Source organism: Lolium rigidum, chromosome 1, assembly GCF_022539505.1.
Source record: "Lolium rigidum isolate FL_2022 chromosome 1, APGP_CSIRO_Lrig_0.1, whole genome shotgun sequence".
In the NCBI taxonomy this organism is placed as follows: Eukaryota; Viridiplantae; Streptophyta; class Magnoliopsida; order Poales; family Poaceae; genus Lolium; species Lolium rigidum.
In genome coordinates this window covers 165564102-165585977 of record NC_061508.1, presented here as the reverse complement: position 1 = coordinate 165585977, position 21876 = coordinate 165564102, and the positions used below count along the sequence as shown (strand labels likewise).

The 21876-nt window shown below is 40.7% G+C and overlaps 1 long non-coding RNA gene across 1 annotated transcript; it reads right to left on the bottom strand.

The window, feature by feature from the left end:
- Positions 1 to 723: 723 nt before the first annotated feature.
- On the bottom strand, positions 724 to 5735 carry LOC124684438. The gene is made up of 2 exons (XR_006997022.1): positions 4771 to 5735; positions 724 to 4598 (listed from the first exon to the last, which is right to left on the bottom strand). It is a non-coding gene; the product is annotated as an uncharacterized LOC124684438 (long non-coding RNA).
- Between the last annotated feature and the right edge of the window lie 16141 nt (positions 5736 to 21876).

Sequence of the window (21876 nt, the reverse complement as noted above, 5' to 3'; positions counted from 1 at the left end):
TCTCGGACCTGGAACCAATCTTGTCGCTGTCTCTAGTACTACAAAGGACTTGATCTTGCGGAAATAAAGAAATATTATCAATCGAAAGGTAGAAGAATGCCGTCGCCACTCCGCAAGAAATTCATTACGACTAAGTATTTATATTCATCCATGCGTCTGTCCCCTAAATGTGACACAGCCAGTTACTAATTATTAATTTTCTATTGTTTCTTGATTTCTGTAGATTTTTTTTTCAACTTGTTGAAATTGTTGATCAATTATTGGTGCAGTTTTTATTTAGTGAGGTACTTTCAATGCAATATTTTGTTTTATCATTACCAAATTGTGTTGTACACGCTGAACGTAAGTAATACTAGCAAAGAGCGATGCACTGTTGTGATGTATTACTGTGCTCTATTGGATCTCTACAACACCTAGATAATTGATGTCCAAATCCCCATTAGCTATGATGAGTAAGTAAATGGTACATGGTATAGTTGTAGTACTTTGTTCACTTGAATAATACAACACCATATAACTTGCTGACATAGTGCTCATTTTCCCTATCTAGCTCCATTTCTATCCGAAATATCCAAGGAATGGTGCAACATAAGTAGTGAAAGAACTCGTATATTCCAACTTACTGTAACTAAAACTCAAATTTCTTGCACCTTTTAGAAGTACTTTAATTGCCTTGTAGCCCTAACAAAAAAATGTAACAGATGAAAAAGACGTACAAAAAGCTGGAACTAAAGGTACTTATACGGACACACATAGGCCCAAGGTAACCGCTGCCTTTCAATTGACAGCATCTAACTTACTACTAATCAGGTATTCTTGCCATCTATGGTACATGACTGTAATCATTGTCGTGGTTGAAGACAAAGATCATCTCTTGTCGAGAATTTCAAAGATACCCAACTTCTTAACATCAACATTCATAGACTTTGCATCAATTTCTCAAACACACTGATGCAAAATCCCAACTTTTAATTTGGCCTCTAATTCTATGGTCTACTCCTCGTGTCCACACAACCAGCAGTCGCTTCCTCTAACTCCACAAGGAGCTTATCAGTCCAACATTACTATGACAACAAAAATTCTCAAATTATGACTAAGAAAACAGAACGACATTGTAATATATGAAAAGTTGTCCTTCTAAATCTCCAGGTTCGCTCCATCCAAATCACTTCATGTGGAGCTCATCTATATAAATTATGTGTATCATCAGTCAGTGTCTTGATAGGTTCAACATCGCAAACCGGAACAACAAAAGTTCATTGCATTAGATATGTAGTTTTAAATTACCATTTGTTATATTTTTCCACTAATAAAAGTATTTGATTATAGAAGTCCACATCGATAGTGAAATATACTACAGAAACCTTTTTAAGCAGAGCCACAACTAACTTTAAGGACCGTGAAAGGAGAAAATCGTTGCACTGAATCCACAATTTTTACTTGCTTAACTATTTCAAATTGAGCTCACAAAAGAAAAAACGACAATTTGAAATGGAACCCACATATACTAAATGTATGTTATTAATCTAAGAGAATACTTTTAGCCCTCTATTGCACTCACAAGTAAAGAAATACAAACCGTCAGACACCAAAAGAAGATCCTTTTGAGTGTTTAAGTCATGCGGCAAGAGATTAGACCCTAACACCAATGAAAAAAATTCATATATTTGGATATCTCAGAAAATTGAAGTCAGCCAACAAATGCATAACATGTACACTGAATGCATTATTTGACAAATTGAACAAATGAAGTTCAAATGCCAGCGACAACGGAACAAAAATCAGGCACTAAAGAAAGTGAAGAAGCAAAAAAGATTTGCGAGAAGTAGAATTTTGATCTTCTGAAATCATGCACTAATGGAACATATAAAGAAAAAGAAGGGTAGTGATCAGTTTAATTAATCCAAAAGGGGACCGATGTACAGATGCAAAGTAAACTTGTAGCTTAGATTAAGAACCAGTTGCAAAGACATATATGATCTAGTATGTGCAAGAAAGTATCAATCATGTTCTTTCAAATATGATTTACAACATGGTAAGTCAGCACAGTTTACAGAAGAGTGTGCTCAATTAGTTAGTAGTGTTTATTTGTTGCCACCAAGGGGTTGATGCACAAGATGGTCGAAGTTTTTATCATATATGAATATAAATTTTAAAGCATGCTTGCAGTTAAGAAGAGAAGATCAAGCTTCAGATAATGAAACACTAAATGAATGGTAAATACTGTTTTAGATCTTAATTATTTCTCAGCAGAGTAGAAAAGGAAATGAAACTAAGAGTGTGAGGTAAATTTAGAGGTTGCCCTAAAAAATAAATATAAGAAATTCCTAAAAGGCTGCAATTATGTAAAGACTTATTCTCTGGTCTGTCCATTCTTGTAGCACTACAAAAGGAAATACTTTGTAGGAAAACATGAGAATGTGGTTGGGATACAAATGATCCGTATCGGAACTCTCATTTTTTCCTTTCTAATCCGGACAGACCAATTTGAGTAAGAAAGTTAGTACCTCTCAAGACAAACCTCTACCAAAAAAAGATCCGGTAATCGGAGAACTAAGTAATGAAGACATAGAGTTTGAAGTGACTACCACTGGAAATGATGATGCTGTATTGACTTTCCTTGTTGGATGGAATTTGTTGTATCATTTTTCTTCGAGTAAAGCAAATTCTCAGATACTGGTCAGCTGATCTCCATGTCTTTTTGACACCACATAGGTGATCTCTGGACATCCACTCAGTTCCCTGTTAACATGCCCTCCATTGTACTGCTCTGCATCCAGAAGGAAGTGGCGAGGGGTGCAAGTGCACAAATTAAACAAACATCTTAACTATATTTCACTGTCATAATCTATTCTACAAAATTATATTCTAAACATAACTTCAAACTTCTTCTAAATTTAACTTTGAGATCTAAACTGAAATACAATGAAATAGGCATTTGTGATCTGAGCACAAGAAGCATGAAAAGTTGAGAATACAAAAAAGGGACAAAACACTTATATTTTGTCATACACTACAAGGGGTTGCAGGTAAGATGCAACGAATTTTCCGTATTATTTTGATTAGATTGAAGTTCTCTACGCTGTGTACAGATGCCTACAACAGATAAGTGTGTATACTAAAGTTTGCTTCCATTTATTTTGAAGGCAAGGGAAAGATATAAATTTATGTTTAGATGCAGCTCAAGCATTGCTACTGATATCCTGTAAATTGTGCTCCAAGAGAAGTGCCAACCTGCATGATAATGATCATCGATTCATTGTATATTTCCAAAAAACGGAACATGGAACATTAATATTAATACATAAACAAATCTCAATTGATTTTTTGGCTAAATTTTGGGCATCATTGGCAGATGCCTTCCATCCCTCTTTTCTTTCACTTTCAACAAATCGCAATGAATTATAAAAATGTTAGGAAAATCTCCACCATGGAATTGGTCTGACATACATCGGCATCTCAAGTTTCAACGTCATATATGAACAACATTGTGCATAGTAGATCAAGCTATCGCCCCTCAACTATCCGTGGCTGCCTAGCCAATGTCCCCAGTAGCTACTGAGCATTGCTATGTAAATTAATTATCACCCCAATTCAGCTAGTTGTTTAATCAAACTAAGAGAACGTGGCTGCTTAGCCAATGTCCCCAGTAGCTACTGAGCATTGCTAGGTAAATTAATAATCACCTCAATTCAGTTAGTTGTTTGATCGAACTAAGATAACATCAATCCGATAAGCTAGGCAGAAAAGACCCCAAAAAAAGTTGTAATACTAAACTTAAGGAGATGCTTAAGACGTCAGAAAGAATATTTATTGTTAATCTGATTTTAAAAATATAGATGCACCCTTTCAAAGCTTGTTTCCTCAAAGCCCAACCTTTGATGAGAGGGAATCAGTGAAAATGGCACACGTTGTAATACAAAGGTTAATTTTGTGCTCAATAATAATTTATCTTAATTACCTAGAGTGTTACCAACGGGACATCAGCAGAACATGCATCTATTATCTTTCTTTTTCCATTCTCCAAAATGAATGCAAAGGTTCAGTCAACCTTCCCGCTCAGAAATTCTGCAGATTACAGTGGAACACAACTGTGGTGCCATATCTATAACGATTTAGGATTTTTGGATTCAGAGAATAATGAGAAATATACTCTTCTTCAAATCATATATATTCCCACTAAGCTTAGCATGTTTCCTGACAAATCTCGAGAAATCAGTATCAGTGTATCTTTATCGAAAAAAAAAAAATCAGTATCAGTGTATAAGGAAATTCTACAAGGAAGCACCTAGATCACTGTATTATCACTCAATCGAGCAAAATATTTCAGTAAGTGTGCAAATGATCAAACAAAATATGCAAACGTGGCTTGCCTGCTACTAACTTTTTCAAACTAAAGGCATGAAGCCAATCTTCATGGATAGACCAAAAGCTGCAGACCGGCAGGAGCATCCACGACGCGGCCCAACAGACAAATGGAAGCTGCCGATACACCTCCAAAGCGGATCCAAACTTTCAAAGAAAAGATGGAAATCATCACGCCGAAGGAGGCCGACCTTGTTGCGGATGGAAATCACCACACGCGCTGACCTGAAAACCTGCAGAAAAAAGAACGCACATATTACAACACGAAGAGAACAACATCTGACACAGAAATTAACAAAGGAAAGAGATAAAAACTTGATTCTAGAGAAGTGCGCAGCCGCGACGGAACTGCTGCGAGCAAGGGCAGCAGGGAATTTGGCCGCAGCTGAGTTCAGCGTCACCTACCTGTGGCGCCGCACTGTTGTGCTCTCCACCGAGAACTCCGCGCCCACCGCTCGTGGCTCGACATTGGCTTCGGCGGCCGCGCTCGATCCTACCGTACGCATGATCTGGAGGCCGACGGCACCTAGGATGCGCACCTCGGACGCGTACCGCGACGCGGCCAGGGAGAGAGGAGGCCGGCAATCTTCAGCGCCCCCACTCCAATCCGGCCGCTCCGCTGGCTACCACGCACACGGGCTCTCCGCCTCGGACGCGCAACGCGGCGACGGCAAGGAGAGAGACGCCCCCACTCCAATCCGGCCGCTCCGCTGGCTACCACGCGCACGGCTATCCCTATCCGCCTCGGACGCGCAACGCGGCGACGGCAAGGAGAGAGGAGGCCGGCAACCTCCAGCGCCCCCACCCGAATCCGACCGCTCCACCGGCGACGACGCGCACTGTCTATCAACGAAATTGGCCGTGTCAGCTCTTCACATAGCCAATACACGTTGGGGAGAAGAGTAGGGGCCCGAGGTCCTCATCAACAAAGACATCCGCCTCTGGAGGAGAGGAGGGCCCGAGGCTCCTCCACCATGATGCACCGGGGAGAAGCACCCGCCCAACGCGCCGTCATGGCCCCCGCGCTGGTTCCTCTCGCCTGGAGCAGCAGGACAAAGCGGCCGAAGCTGCAGGGGGTTGAGGGAGGCTGCTGTCGCCTCCTGTTCCATTGAATCTTGCCGGTGAAGGTCCGCCGTCCTACCTCCATACGGACAACATCTCCGCCACCTCGTCTCCCACCCGAGGTCGCGCGGAGGCTAGATCGGCACGACACCGCGATGCCATGGCGGGCCTTGGGAAGTCGGCGAGATGCCCCTCCTCCCCGTGTGATGCGGTCGCGGAGGTTCACAATGGCGAGGAGAATAACGGAGGGGCGGCGTCGCCGGAGCACGCGCCCGCGTAGAAGCCCATCGAGACCATTTTCTGGAGGGGAGGCCGGGGCCGGCAATAAAAAAGAGGATGAGGAAGAGAAATCGAGAGATAACTGTCTTAGCACCGCTTTGACTTTGAGTGCCTCACTCCTTGTTACAGCCACACGACCAGATACCAAGATGGCACACTAATTGTTAAAGAACACCAAAACGTACACAGAAGGGATCAGCGGAAATCAAACCTCAAAACCAACATACGTGTCAAACAGACGTTAATCCGGTAAAAAAATCAAAATTTGAGGAAAAAAGATGTTTGTTGCACTATAATATAGTAGTTATTTATCTAGTGTAATCTAGCATTTTCTCATTTATCGATTCCGTCACACCTTAAATTTATTCCTGCCTCCGCCACCGAAGGTATGGAGCCAAGCCAGAAAGCGTAAAGCTTTTGGAACCATGACGCCCCGATCAACTGCGCCATGGTGTTCATACATGGTTTGGCGAAAGACCAGCGAATACACATAACACCCGCCCCTATGGCGCCATGGTCCATGGCGCCATGGCCCTTGGCGTCGTGGTTTGGCATGGTTTGGCAGGATGATAATCTATTTTTCCAGCAGTACGTTCGGATGAGTTTGACAACAATATTTTCACAATATATTGATAACAAAATAACAGCAAATTCATGACATAGTTTAACATGGTTGACAACAGAGTTCAACACATTGACAAATTGGAGAACGCCTCAAGGAGGCTCTCATTTCTTTGGGCCCTTAGCTCTCACATTTCATGATAGGCGCTCCTGATTGGCTTTCGAGCATTGTTCATTCTTCCTCTGCCTCGTTGCATATTCCTCTTCCTCTTGAATGAAATCTGGCCACCTAAGACGTGGTTGAAGGCCATGACACCGGGATGTAGGGCGCCATGCGAAAGGGTTATTACGTGAAATATTTTCACCAAGAGTTCATTTTATGAATTAGTTAGGGACAAGGGTCAGTTTTGTTGAATTTGCTGACAAACTCATTGGGCTGGACCAGTGAGCCTCCTTGACAGAGGCCTCCACAACACACCGCCACAGCTTGTCGGACAGCAGCGACGAGCGTTGTCATCTTGCACACCTCCTCGGTGGCCGTCTCAGTCAATCATGCCTTCATCTTCTTGCTAGTTCTTTTTTCCTAACTGATCTTTTTTAAACTTTAAATCACTTTTAACGCTTTTTAAAACTTTTAAACTTCTATAGCTCTTCCATGTTTTGTCGTCGTTCCCAGCGTGATGTATCTCCTTGGATTCGCCGAAGTGAGTTCTTCAAATTAGTACACCTTTGGATATATGAATGTATATTCTCATTATGCCTTTGACTATATGCTCGCAACTTCTCGATGGACGATGGCCGTTTGTATGTGACTTGGAAATTGCGGATGAAGATGTGCTTTAACCCATCCCAATGATGAACTGATCTTGCGGGAAGGCTCGCAAGCCAAGCACACACAGAACCCCTAAGATGCAGCGGTAGGGACTACATGGCAGTGTCTTCGTGCCTCCGCTACATCGTATTGTCACCAGATGATCCTTCAACTAGTTATTTGGCTCTTCAGCTCCGCCATACTTCCGGTGGTCAGAGGAAAGCTTGAAGCCTTTGGGCATAGGGTTTTGATGAATACAACGAGTAAAACAACTCATGTCGTACACCTCCTCGTCATCGCCAGAGTCGCTGGACTCGATGCTAGCGCGCTCTTGACGTGCCTTGTCGATCTTCTTCTGCGTTATGTCACCGTGTGCATCATAGCCTCGTAGCTTTTGATCCGGTGAACCTTTTCGTGGGCTGTGGCGACGATATGGTGATCGATTGTCCTTTCGAGAGTGGTCGTCCTACAGTGGATCGACAACCTTCTTAGTGATGTGATTCGCGTCTGGGAGGAGTGCGGTGCTTGCCATGTTTAAGCCATGAATGGCTGCCCGATGAGCATTTTCATGTGGACCATTTGCTGGAGGTTGTGTGGAGAGCAAATACACGGCAACTGCAATCATGCCACCCTGAGGAGTTTTGACCACTAGATCACCCAACTCGTCAACCGTGAAGGCTAGGGTAAGATCCTTATGCATTGATCGTTGGTCATCTTTACCGACACGGGTTAGTCGAGATGCTCGCTTGTGGGCACCACCTCTGCAGGTGATAGATCTCGATAAGAGAAATGAAGACAGTGTCGCTCGTCTTGACTCGTCAACATATTTCTTGCGTGCATCGAGTGGCTTTCTTTCTTCTTCCATCTTCGTCTTCTCTTCTACTAGCTTTTTATTTTCATCATCCATCTTGTTCTGCCAATCGGCAAGGAGGCCATGATAAGCGGTCAACTCATCTTTGGTTTCAACTCCCGTAAAGGGTTTCTCGCCCCTAAAGGTTTCCCTGGCTTTGTTGTGCCTCAAGTAGCAGCTGCAGTGGAGGTTTCCGGGATGAATAGTACACATGAAAAGTGCGTCAGGTGAGTGCTCTGAGTATCACCGCTGTCGCGGGTGGCGAGGAAGCTCTCGTGGATCTTCATAGAGTTGCCTAGACTCGCGACGTGATGAGTGTCGCAATCGAAGCAGTAGACAGTAGTTCGTGTAGAGTTCAATATAGATGTCGAGTGTGAGGTCAACGTTGAGTCAAGCTTGCTGTAAGAACCAACTGAAGATGTCATTGTGGAAACCATAGTGGTTGATGGTGATGTCTACTCTGTTTAAACCGAGCAGATCGGATCCGTGAGGAGGATAGAGCCCACCAAAATGAAGTGGAAGCAGAAGCTCCCGAAGGTCATCTCTCCTCCCTTGTCGAAGGAGGCAAAGGCCGATGGCACGGCCGGTAGTTGTGGTATGTACCCACAGATCCAAAGCAGATAGAATCGCCATGAACCGACGAGTTGTAGATTGTTGGTATAGAACCCGCCGAAACCATGGATCCAGCACGCGGACTTCCCACAGACGACACCAATTGGCGTGGCATAACCACGGCAATGCCCATACGTGATGGACTTGGGTATTTGGGAAGAAACATGATGGTGGTTTTGACGGCTTACAAGCACAAGACACAAGGGACAGAGGGAGTTTTTCCCTACGTGCTTCTTATTGCTTGTATTGATGATGAGGTTACAAGAGTCGTCGAGATTGGCTATGGTGAGGTTGATCTAGCGAGGCTCAGGTTTGGTGTTTCGTATGGTGTGTGTGCTGTCTTAGGTTCTCCTCTCGGAAGCCCCTCCCTGCCTTTATAAAGGAGGCCAAGTCTCAAGTACCATGTTGTTCGAGTCAAATATAAGTTAATAGTTTCCTTATTTGAACTTTCCTTTGTCGATACACTAGGTTCCTGGGCTTTGAGTGCTTTGTAGCTGATACCTTCGATCCAGATTACGGATTGTAGTATGATAAGTTTTTTCCCTAGAACGATCTAGCTTTAATCGAACCTTGGGAAGCACTGCTAAAATGGTGTAAAGGAAGCATCTACAAGACTTTTTAGTTTACTTTATTTTCTTTTACCGGATCTTTCCAGTTTACTTTTAAGGGGTTGTGTTCAATGGGGGAAATAGGCCAGGGTTAAAGTTTCTCTTGCAGCTATGCATACATATATAATTGAAGCACATATGTGTAACAAATAAAATAGAGATAAGAGATTTGTGAGTAGCACATCCGTAAATACTCTTGCCCCTAAAGCTAGAGGTGATAAGAGCCTCTTGGTCCAACCATTGTCCTCCCAGCAGCAAGCAACAATAGTTATTAATTATATGAATATAAACCAAAGCATTAACCTAGATGATTGTGCCATGATCCCGAATGAATCACTAAACATGTACCGTTACTTACCCCTTTCTGTCACTAAGGTTTCGCGGTAGCACGCCCACTCATCCCAACTCTTCCCTTGATCGATCCGAATGATATGGGTACATGTAGATCATCGAAACGAGGCAAAGAGACAAGGATACAAGATTGCAAAACTCATATTCAGTCCTTACACATATAATAAGATTAGATACACATAAATGCTGCTAGGATTCACCCCAACTCGCAGCCCGTGAGGACTACCCACGCATAATATCAAGATCAATAAGAAAGATAGAAATCATTGTGTAAAATACTTAGATTGAAATAATAATATTCTTACAATGGTCACCAATTCTCAAGGAGATATCTATTACAATGGTGATGGCTATGGCTATGGAGGAGATTGGGGATGGGATGGATGAACTATGGTGGTGGATCTCCTTCGGTGTGATGCAGATGGATCTGATGGATGGGGGATCTATTTGGCGACGAATGACTCTCTCTTTGGCGTCGGTCTCTTCACAAAACTTATAGAGTTTGACCTCAGGAAGGCTGCAGCGCATGGTACAGGCGGACGGTATGGGCGGGACTTCCCCATAAAGATGCCCATTAAAGTCCCTGGAACCGCCTCTTAGAGCGTAGTCAACTTTTCCATACCCCTGACGTGATTTTCTTCAGTAATTGCAGGTCCATTTGTCATGATGACGTGATTTCCTGCACATCATCCAAAAATAGAAGAGATTGCACTTATTTGCATTAATTATTCATTAGTGGCATGTTGAGAGCTAAACTTACTCAATTTCTTGAATTAGCTAAGGGTTTAAACGCAAGAAAAAGTGGTGTATTTCACAGCCATTAACTTCCCCAAGCTTAAACTTGATCGTCCTCGAGCAATAAACAAAGAACCATAAGGAACTTGGCATTTAAACCAAAACAAGGAGAAATCAAAATCACTTAAAAGTGGTAGCCTTATGAGTCCAGTATTTCTTCCATTTGAAAGCTTAGCATAGTTGGAGAAGTGCAAAGAATACAATACACGCGTTAGTAACTCGAGACAATCACAATAAAGATTATAAGTATGAATAATTAGTTGTGTAAAAATCACTCTAGCTTAAGTAGTTAACTCTCAGTTTGCCAAAGAACACTGGTGATACGTCCAAAACGTATCTACATTCCCGAACACTTTTGTTGTTGTTTGCCCTCTATATTGTGTGTTTTGAATACAACTAACATGGACTAACGTTGTTTTCAGCAGAATTGCTCTGGTGTCTTGTTTTTGTGCAGAAATCTAACTTTCGGGAAAAATCCCGGAAAATATAGAAAGACCCATATTTCACCTGAAGACTCCCGGAGCCAGAGCACAAGACGGAGGGGGGCCACGAGGGGCCCACACCTGCCCTAGGTGCGGGCCAGGGCTTGGCCGTGCCTAGGGGTGGTGTGGCCGCCTCGACCGCCCCCTCGACCTCTCCTTCGCACTATAAGAAGCCCCTGGACCTGAAAACCGAGGGGGGTTCAATATTTTTCCAGAAAGAGTTCCGCTACTCCGCCGCCAGCAGAAACCCCAATCCGGGGACCAGAAGTTCCATTCTGGCACCCTGCCGGGACGGGGATTTGGAGGAGATCATCGCCATCGCCATCACCGAAGCCTCTCCATCAACCATCCATGATTTCCCCCATCCATGTGTGAGTAATTCCCCGCAGTATGCTGTAGGGGATGGTAGGGATTGGATAAGATTGGTCGTGTAATAGCTATAAGATTTGTTATGTGCATAGTGCCTAGTATCCGTTATTAGTATTTTTGACATTCTTGCAACTTGCTATGCGTGATGCTTGTCACTTTGGGCCCGAGTGCCATGATCTCAGATTTGAACATGTTATTGATTCATGAGGATAATAATTGTTTTTTTATCATATCTGCAAGTTGTATAGACATATTGTTGTCTGGAGCCCGAGGCCCCAAAGTGACCAAGAATTGGGATAACCGGAGGGGGTGGCTATGATGTGAGGATCACGTGTGTTCACGGAGTGTTAATACTTTTCTTCGGTACTCTATTAAAAGGAGTAACTTAATTACCAGTAGTTTCTCTAGAGGCCCCGCTGCAACGGGTTGGTAGGACAAAAGATGTCGTGCAAGTTTCTCATTGCGAGCACGCACGACTAAATAGGAACACACGCCTATGGATATATTATGCTAGGATGCTTTTATCATTATTATTTGCAATGCCTATGTCTTGCTATTACATGGACTCTCTCATTCATGCAATGCCCGTTCATCCATCCCTCTGCCTACAGTATTTTAATCCTGCTGTCTACTGCAATCATCGCTACTGCTATTTTTTAAATTTGCTACTGTTGTTACTTCACTACTACCACTGCTATAAAACTGTTACTACTGATAAACTTTTGTGAGCAAGTCTATTTTCAGGTGCAGGTGAATTGAGAACTCACTTGTCAAAGCGTATAAATATTATTTGGCTCCCTTGTGTCGAATCAATAAATTTGGGTTTTACTTCCCTCGAAGACTGTTGCGATCCCCATACTTGTGGGTCATCAAGACTATTTTCTGGCGCCGTTGCCGGGGAGCATAGCTTTATTTACAAGCCCACTTGAGGTGATATTGTTCGCTGCAATTTATTTATTATGGGGAAAGCTCTTGAATCGAAGTTCCCTATATTGCCATCCACTTAAGAAGAGGTACAACTCTGAACACCTCTGTTGCTCTTGATTCGCCATCTGTAATGAATAAGCTTCTTACTCCACCACATACTACTGCTACTTCTGCTGAATCCGATAATGCTCCTGATGATTTTGATGATGCTTCTACTGTGCTTGATAAGAGTGGTTTGTTAGGCCCTTTACTAGATACTACAACTGCTAGAGCTAAACAAATTGAAAATGCTGAAAATACTATTACACATGTTAGTTCACCTCAAGCTAGGGAGAATCCTAGCGATGATCTTGATGAAACTTGTATTGAACTTGATGGTGACTTCATTGAAGAATGTCATGCTACTAGAGATGCAAGTGCTATGAGAAGTCTTCTTGCAAGACGAGCTGTTAGATATAATTTATCTCCTGATTCTAAGTTTGCCACATCTCCCATAAACATTAGAGATAAGGATTATGGTTTCTCTCTGGATTTATCTTACATATCTATTGTTTAGAATGAACCTTTCTGTGGTACTGAAAATGAAAGTATTACGAAACATATGAATGAACTCTCTACTTTGAGCAATTTATTCTCCGATGATATTAAGATACGCACTTACTTTGTCACTAAAAAATTTCCTTTCTCTGTGAAAGGAGCAGCTAAAATTTGGTATGATAATTTGTCTCCTGGATCTATTCATAGTCCTATTGGTTTGGTTAATGCTTTCTTTCAGAAATATTTCCCTGCTAGTGCTCAACATGCTGCTTTGCAGAATTTTTTTGACTTTGTGCAGATAGAAGGAGAGAAATTGCCTGAATCATGGGTAAGATTTTGTTCTTTAATTAGAGCATTACCTAAACATCCATTAGCCAAAAATGAACTCCTAGATATATTTTATAATGTACTAACCGTTGAATCTAGGACAAACCTGGATAGTTGTGCTGGTTGTGTTTTCAGGAAAAGAACTTCGGCTGAAGCTGAGGAATTATTGGCTAAAATAAGCAAGAATTATGATGATTGGACTACACCGGAGCCGACACCAACACCGAAGAAAAGGGGAATGATTGAAGCAAATGATCAAGTGATGAGGGAAGCCAAGAAATCTCTTAAGGAGAAGGGTATTAAATCTGAAGATGTGAAGAATCTACCACCTATAGAAGACTTATGTAAGCCAATCCCTCGTTCTTCCAGTATTGAGGTACACTCTCTCCAATGATTTGATAATAGAGATATTCCCTACTCTCCAATGATTTGATAATAGAGATATTCACCTCATGATCAATGCTTAGATGAATTTGATAATTATATTGTAAAGCAAGATAATTTTAATAAGAGAGTAGAGCATCACCTAATGGAAAATTCTAGAGCTATCAATAATTTGCATGATATTGTGGAAAGAACCTCTAATGATGTTAAAATTCATGTTAAACATTTCCAAATGGTTCAAACTCAAATTGATCACCTCACTAAAGTGCAAAAAGATTTGCTAGTTAATGCTTCTAGAGAAAAATAGGCTTATGAAATAAGAACTAGAAGCAGTGTTTCTACTCAGGATCCTCTATATCCTGAAGGACATTCAAAGAGAATTGAACAAGACTCTCAACAAGCTAATGATGCTAGGACTAAGTCTAAGAAAAAGAAAAAGAAAAAGAAATATAAACTGTTGTAGAATCCTCTGAACCTGCTAAAGATCCTAATAGTATATATATTTCTGATGCTGAAACTGAAAGTGGTAATGATAAAAAAAATGATGCTTCTGATAAAGAAGAAATTGAAGAAGAACCTGAAAAACATACTAAGAATACAAAATACACTAAGGAAGATTTCACTGCTACTAAACATGGTAGTGAAAGAGAACCTTGGGTGCAAAAACCAATGCCTTTTCCTGATAAGAAACCTAAATCAAAGGAGGAAGAACATTATAATAAGTTCTGTGAATGGATGAAACCCTTGTTTTTGCAAATTCCTTTGACTGATGCTATTAAATTGCCTCCTTATTCAAAGTATACGAAATATATTTGTCTCTAATAAAAGGAAGATTCCAAATGAGGAAATTTCTACTATGCTCGCTAATTACTCCTTTAACGGTAAGGTTCCAAAGAAGCTTGGTGATCCATGTATACCCACTATTCCATGCTCCATCAAAAATAATTATGTTAGAACTGCTTTATGTGATTTGGGAGCAGGAGTTAGTGTTATGCGTTTTTCTCTCTATAGAAGACTTGATGTAGAAAAATTAATACCAACTGACGTATCTTTGCAAATGGCTGATAAGTCTACTACTGTTCCTGTTGGTATATGTGAGGATGTTCCTGTTCAAGTTGCTCATCATTGTATGATATTAACTGACTTTGTTGTGCTAGAAATGCCTGAATATGATAATATGTCTATTATTCTTGGGATACCTTTTCTTAACACTGCAGGGGTTGTTATTGATTACAACCAAGGAAAAGTAACTTTCAATGTCGAGGACAAAGAGCATACGGTTTATTTTCCCAAGAAGATTGATGTGAATTATGGTCTAAACTCAATTATTAATGTTGACACGATCAAAATTGGGAAATTTCATTTGCCTTTGCCCAAGCCAAAGAAGAATAAGAATATTGTCATGATTGGAACTATTCCTGTCGAGGTTGAGGTAACATAATCATTGCGTGAAATACAAGGTTTCGCTTCATATAAAATTGTTTTGATAGCAAGACTTGATCAACCTTGTTAACAAAATAATTTTGAATGAATGAAACTATGTTTTCACCTATGCACCATTGATTGACTTTATATTAGAATGTCTTAGAGTTGTTGTAGATTTGGTTTTGATTTTGTTTTTCATCATTCCATAATTGTTTTTCTGTGATAGAAACATTATTCAAATTCTGAAAATTTCCCAAAAATAAAGTTTCTCGAAAAATTCCAGAAAATTTATAGAAAATTTTTACGTGAGAAAAGGGGTAGAGAGGCACCTGGGGAAGCCCAGGGCGGCCCACAGGCCGCCCACACCATCTGGCCACGCGGGTCACCCCCTGGCCGCGCCAAGGCTAGGTGTGGCCCCCCTGGCCCTCCACTTGCTCCCTCCTCTGCCATTCCCTTCTCTCACCCGAGAAAACACATCCCATTGCGCAAACCTGTGCTTTTGTTGTTCTTCATCGTGATTTTTCGATCTCCTTCCTCATCCCATATTTCTTGCTAAAATTTGAAGCATTTGCGCTCTGGTATGTTACTCCTCTGATTAGCCAAGTAGAATTTTGATTGGTGAAGTATATCTTGAATATTTTTCTGTTGTAGATGACATGATATGTGAGCTTGCATGCTTGTATTATGATGGGATAAGTTGTTTTGATGCATGTTTAGTCCTCTTATGAGTCTCCATAGTATTCTCATTCATTTGTTTGTCTTAAAATCAATTTTTATGAGGTTGGCAAAAAAAATCAGAGATGGAAGGCAATGCATATCAACTCCACCAACATGAACTAGAGTTGGATGAAGTCATGAAGGTTCACCGGGAGGAAGAAGTTTTTCCTTCTCTTTATCCATGTGTGGAATTCATGAGTGCTGCAGGAATTCTACAAGATTTCCGGACTTTGGTTTCCGATGCAGGGTTGGAAAGTTTTGTTGATGGTGAACCATACCAACATGTTAAGCTAACTATGTCTGTGGTGGAGGACTTAAGATTTAGTTGGAAATTACCTGACCCCATGGTTCATTACAAAATATACAATATAGCTGTCGATTTGCCTCTCGATGATTTCTATGCAGCTATCAGAGTGCCACAATGGGGATCATGCGGAAAAATCAAGGAGAGAACCAAGCCATTGCTGGAACTCTATAAAGAGATTTGTCAGGGGAGGAGCTTCTAAGAGGAGGATGGTAAAATCCGATGCATTCAACTTCCTTCTATTCAGTAGTTTGCTTATTTTATTACTAAATGTGTTTTACCTAGAAAGGTTGCAAGCAAATTATCCTCTCATGATTTAGCCTTCCTAGCTGCTGCCTTGAAACAAGATAAAGAACATAGCTTGGGTGCTTTGATAGCTTCCCGTCTTTTTACTAACCGTGAGAAAGGGGGAATTTGTGGATGCCTCATTGCCTCTCGTGTGTTAGTCTTTTACGGTCTAGAACCACATGCTTTGGACTTTCAATTTTCATTGGAGAGGCTTGATCTTAATTCAATGATACAACATCAGTTTGTTTCTTATGGAGCTAACATGAACTACTTACCGTATAAAATTTCATTTCTCAAGAGAAAATCATTTCGGTGGGTAACTAAGACCGATCGTGTAGTCAATTTTCCTGCACCCCTTTTGCTTAACCTTGATGCCAGGGAAGGATGGTCATTCACAGAACAAGAGCTTGACACATACATAGCGGGGCAGGAGCGACATGCACAGGACGATGGAGGGGAGGCCGAAGATAACTTCGTCAAGCCCTCTGACACTGCTGGATTCCCATACCAGCAAACTGACTTCGACTATGGGCCTTCAGCTTCTTCTTCCTCACAAGGGTTGGTGTATGATCATGCTAGGGATGACCGACCATCCTGGAGCCACTACTCACCATGGGTTTGATCTCCACTTAGGCATAAATCTTAAGCTTGGGGGGAGGTATACCGACATCTCGCTCATCTACATATCATATTCCGTCAGAACTTTCTATATGCATGTTTCGCTTTCTTTTTGCTCTTGCTAGTTTTGTTTCAGTAATTTATCTTTATTTGAATTTTGGGAGTTTTTACTACTGTAATAACCTCTCTTTAGCTTATTTTTCGTTTTTATACCAAGGTTAGCCTCTAATAGGAAGGAAGTAAGAATTTGGGGAGTTGATGTCTAAAAACAGATTTTGTGTTGTCACCATAAAAATCCTTATAAATATCCAGAAAGGAATTTTGAGCTGCCAATGTTTGAGCATATGACCCAGGTTTTTATCTAACTTTCGTTAGTTGAGCACTTTTCGATATGAGCTACAGAACATCTTCATAAAATCGATCTTTGCCTGTTGTTCTGGGTTGGCAGATTTCTGCCACTTGTTGCATTTGCGTGTTTATTTTAGTTTTCTTAGTTTTTGTTGTTCTTGCTTTTGTTTCTAATTTCCAAAACACAAAAAGACCAAATAGATTTATGTTGTTTCTCTCCATGTTGTTCTTAGTTTTCTTCATTTTCTCATTATGGTTTGCTATGCGAAAAATCCAAAAAGATTTTGCTTTGTGTGTTGATTAAAAATCGAAAACCCAATTTTTTTTTTTTTCTTCTTTGGTTTTGTAAAGTTGTTGCGGGGTTCAATGGTCTTCCGTGACTTCGTTGGAGCTTGGTTATCATTTCATATTATTCAATCCACACAAGTTAAGAGCAATAATGACGGTCACGACAATTCGAGTTGTGGTCAGAGGCTGGTATGAACTCTACTTGTTTTCATTTTGTACATATACTCACTTACATAGACATGCTAAGTTTGTTTGTGTAAGGTGTATGCTACTTTATGATGCTCAGTAGTTTATTCTCTCTCATGATTAGTTCCAATTTACTAATAGTAGGTAACATGTCATATAGATGTTTGCTTGCATTGCTCTATTCATATAACGGTATGACATTGTGGTATCCTCCTCTGAATGTTTCATTTGAATCGACTTGGCACATTCTCAAGCATGCATAAGACTAAAACAAAAGGCATTTAAGCCTTGATGATTTATCTTGACTCGGAGTTCTTGTATTACTTTTATTCTTCCGTTAATTTTATCCGTCGCAAATACGATTATGACAACTACTGCTTTCTTGATTGTCGCTTCCCAGTCTATTGCTAGCCTTAACTTGTACTGAGTATGAGCCCTACTCGTGCATCCAACTACTAAAAACCAAAGATACAATAGTGTCCACCATACATACCTATATGTGGTATTTTGCTGCCACTCCAAAGTGACTTGCTTGTGTGCTACCTTTAAATCTTCAAAATCATTATCACTTGTTTTGTGTAATTTATAGCTCATGGGAAAGTAGTCTAAAAAATATTGTGGTGAGTATTATGTCTTATGCATTTCAGCTCTTATAAGTTGCTTGTTGTGTGATAACCATGCTGTCATGGGGAACACCATCAACGTGCCTGGTTGAATATCGTGTGAATTGCTATGCATGCTCATCTTGTTTGAAGTAAGGGAGATTTACCATGAGTTGCAAAGATTGGAGTATGCATATTGTTAGAGGAACATTGGGCCGCCAACTAAAGCCATGTTCACATGGTGGAAGTTTTAGTTGGACAAAAGTCCAAATATCTGTTGTCCTTGTCTTCCGGTATGGATGTCCAAAAAGTTGAGATTTATCAAAATTGAGAAATCAAGTGGGATTCATCTCTTAGGACTTTTGTACATGAGGTAAGGAGGTACCCCTTTGTGACACTTGGTTGAAACATATGTATGCGATGAAAATCCATGGAAATCCAAGCTAATTAGGACAAGGTATGAGCACTATTAGTATATTATGCATGAGGCGAGCAACTTATAGGACGTGTTATGCATGAGCCATATTATTTATCACTACCGTTGAAATGAGTTGCATTTCTCAAAAAATATATATATATTTCACACTCTTATTGCATTCAAAATTGAAAAGCTCTAGCACATGAGCAATCTTACTTCCCTCTGCGCAGGGCCAATCTTATACTTTTATGTTGAGTCACCATCCGTTCTCCGAGCATTTTCTTGAAAGCATAGTTGTCATTCTTAGTTTAATGTGCTTGTCCCGGAATAAGATTAATTGTGGTACAACTGTGATGCTTTATTCTTTCGATATTTTTACTTCTAGTCTTCTCTTGAACTTCAGAGGTGCCCCGGCATTTATGTTTTGCTCCACAAATAGGGCAAGCGAGATACCCCTTTATCATATCATATTATGAACATTGCAATCCTGCAAATACTTATGTTTCATGTTGCTTATTATTGTGTTGGTATCCTTTCATGCATGACTTGCATAACTATTCAGTATTCTTAGTTGCATGCTTCTTATTACGAATTGTCTGAGCATTTGATCATGTAGTGAGAATATATACATCTTATGAAGCAAATAGTTTTGTGAAAGTTTCTTTTATTGCACTCTGTTGTCACTGAATTGCTTGAGGGCAAGCAATAAGCTAAGCTTGGGGGAAGTTGATACGTCCAAAATGTATCTACTTTCTTGAACATTTTTGCTGTGGTTTGCCCTCTATCTTGTGTGTTTTGAATGAAACTAACGTGGAGTAACGCTATTTTCAGTAGAATTGCTCTGGTGTCTTGTTTTTTTTTTGCAGAAATCCAACTTTCAGGAAAAATCCTGGAAAATATAGAAAAACCCATATTTCACCTGAAGACTCCCGAAGCCAGAAGACGAGACGGAGGGGGACCATGAGGGGCCCACACCTTCCCTAGGCGCGGGCTAGGGCTTGGCCGCGCCTAGGGGTGGTGTGGCCACCTCGGCCACCCCCTTGACCTCTCCTTCGCACTATAAGAAGCCCCTGGACCTGAAAACCGAGGGGGGTTTGATGTTTTTCCAGAAAGAGTTCCGCTGCTCCGCCGCCACGAGAAACCCAAATCCGGGGACCAGAAGTTCCGTTCTGGCACCCTGCCGGGACAGGGATTTGGAGGAGATCATCACCATCGCAATCACCGATGCCTCTCCATCAACCATCCATGATTCCCCCATCCATGATTCCCCCATCCATGTGTGAGTAATTCCCTGTTGTAGGCTGTAGGAAATGGTAGGGATTGGATAAGATTGGTCATGTAATAGTTATAAGATTGTTATGGGCATAGTGCCTAGTATCCGTTATTAGTATTTTTGACATTGTTGCAACTTGCTATGCGTAATGCGTGTCACTTTGGGCCCGAGTGCCTGATCTCAGATCTGAACATGTTATTGATTCATGAGGATAATTATTGTTTTTGATCATATCTGCAAGTTGTATACACATATTGTTGTCCGGAACCCGAGGCCCCAAAGCGACCAAGAATTGGGATAACCGGAGGGGATGGCTATGATGTGAGGATCACGTGTGTTCACATATTGTTAATACTTTTCTCCGGCACTCTATTAAAAGGAGTACCTTAATTACCATCAGTTCCCCTAGAGGCCCCGCTGCAACGGGCTGGTAGGACAAAACATGTCATGCAAGTTTCTCATTGCGAGCACGCATGACTAAATAGGAACACACGCCTATGGATATATTATGCTAGGATGCTTTTATCATTATTATTTGCAATGCCTATGTCTTGCTATTACATGGACTCTCTCATTCATGCAACGTCCGTTCATCCATCCATGTGCCTACAATACTTTAATCATGTTGTCTACTGCAATCATCGCTACTACTGTTTTTTATTTCGCTACTGATGTTACTTCACTACTACCACTGCTATAAAATTGTTACTGCTGATAAACTGTTGCGAGCAAGTCTATTTTCAGGTGCAGGTGAATTGACAACTCGCTTGTTAAAGCTTATAAATATTCTTTGGCTCCCCTTGTGTCGAATCAATAAATTTGGGTTTCACTTCCCTCGAAGACTGTTGTGATCCCCTATACTTGTGGGTCATCAACTGGAAGTTTATTATCATCAAATTCAGTACAAGCATTAATGGAAAAAAGAGGTATAAGCAATGAAGTATCTTAATTACGCCCACTTCAATTGATCAAGGCTATCAAAACACTTACTATCTATTCATTGTCTTTCAAAATATTCATCTAATAGTAGCGAGTCCATGCCAAGACTTGAGAAGTGATACTTTTGGATTCCTTTGACAGTTTCCAAGCAAGAGTCAGGAATGACCTTTTAGTAATATTTGGGAAAATCATGGGGCTAGTGGAGTTGCTAGCATCCCAAGAGTGTACACAACAGAATGCTGACACGCGTAAAGCAATATCATACATTGATTCACATGTTGACACGTGTAAAGAAATATCACATATTGATTCACAACCTTACATCTTGCCATGCGTCTCAACTACCACTAAGTTTCAATTCTATCAAACGACTCCTATCAAGAGTGCTATCAATTCTATCTCAACATCTATGGAGTTATGTATCTTCAAAGTTAAACCCTTAAGACAATCGGTCATCATACAAGTCATAATTTAGACTTTTTCTTGTTGTACTTGTTTGGAAATATTAGTTCCAAGGAAAGACTCGGTTAACTAAAAATGAACTAGATCGAGTAAGAGCTATCACAATTAATTAAACATACATATAAAAAATCTACTCCAATTGCTTCAAATCACTCCCACTAGTACCATATCTTAACAAGTCTACTGACTAGCATAAACAATTCAAATTTCTAAAGTGGGATACATAAGACATATCTCTGGTAGGCGACTTCATATTCCTCTTCCTTATGATGTGTTCCTTCAAAACTCTTGGAAGATCTCTCTCATTAATGATATCAAAGCAAAGAGTCAAATGCAATTCAGCGCTTTCAAGAACAAGGATAAAAGGAAAGTTATTTTTGTGTTTTTGTGAATTGGGATTGAGAGGGAAAAATAAAAAGATTTGCGACAACGTAAGGAACCAGAAACAAAACAAATAAAAAGTAAAAAAACTAAAACGAAAAGCAAAGCAAATAAAAAAGCAAAGTGTTGGAACAGACCAACACGAGTGTTTCAAAGCTCTTTCAAAGAGCTGGAGTACAAATTTATTCAACACAAATAAAAATGCTTGAGGAGCACATATCCAAGCTTAGGATTTTGCAAGCCCTCTTGTTGAGCTCATTGTGGTGGAGGATAATTCCCAATGTTCCATTGGCCGCTCCAATGAGTG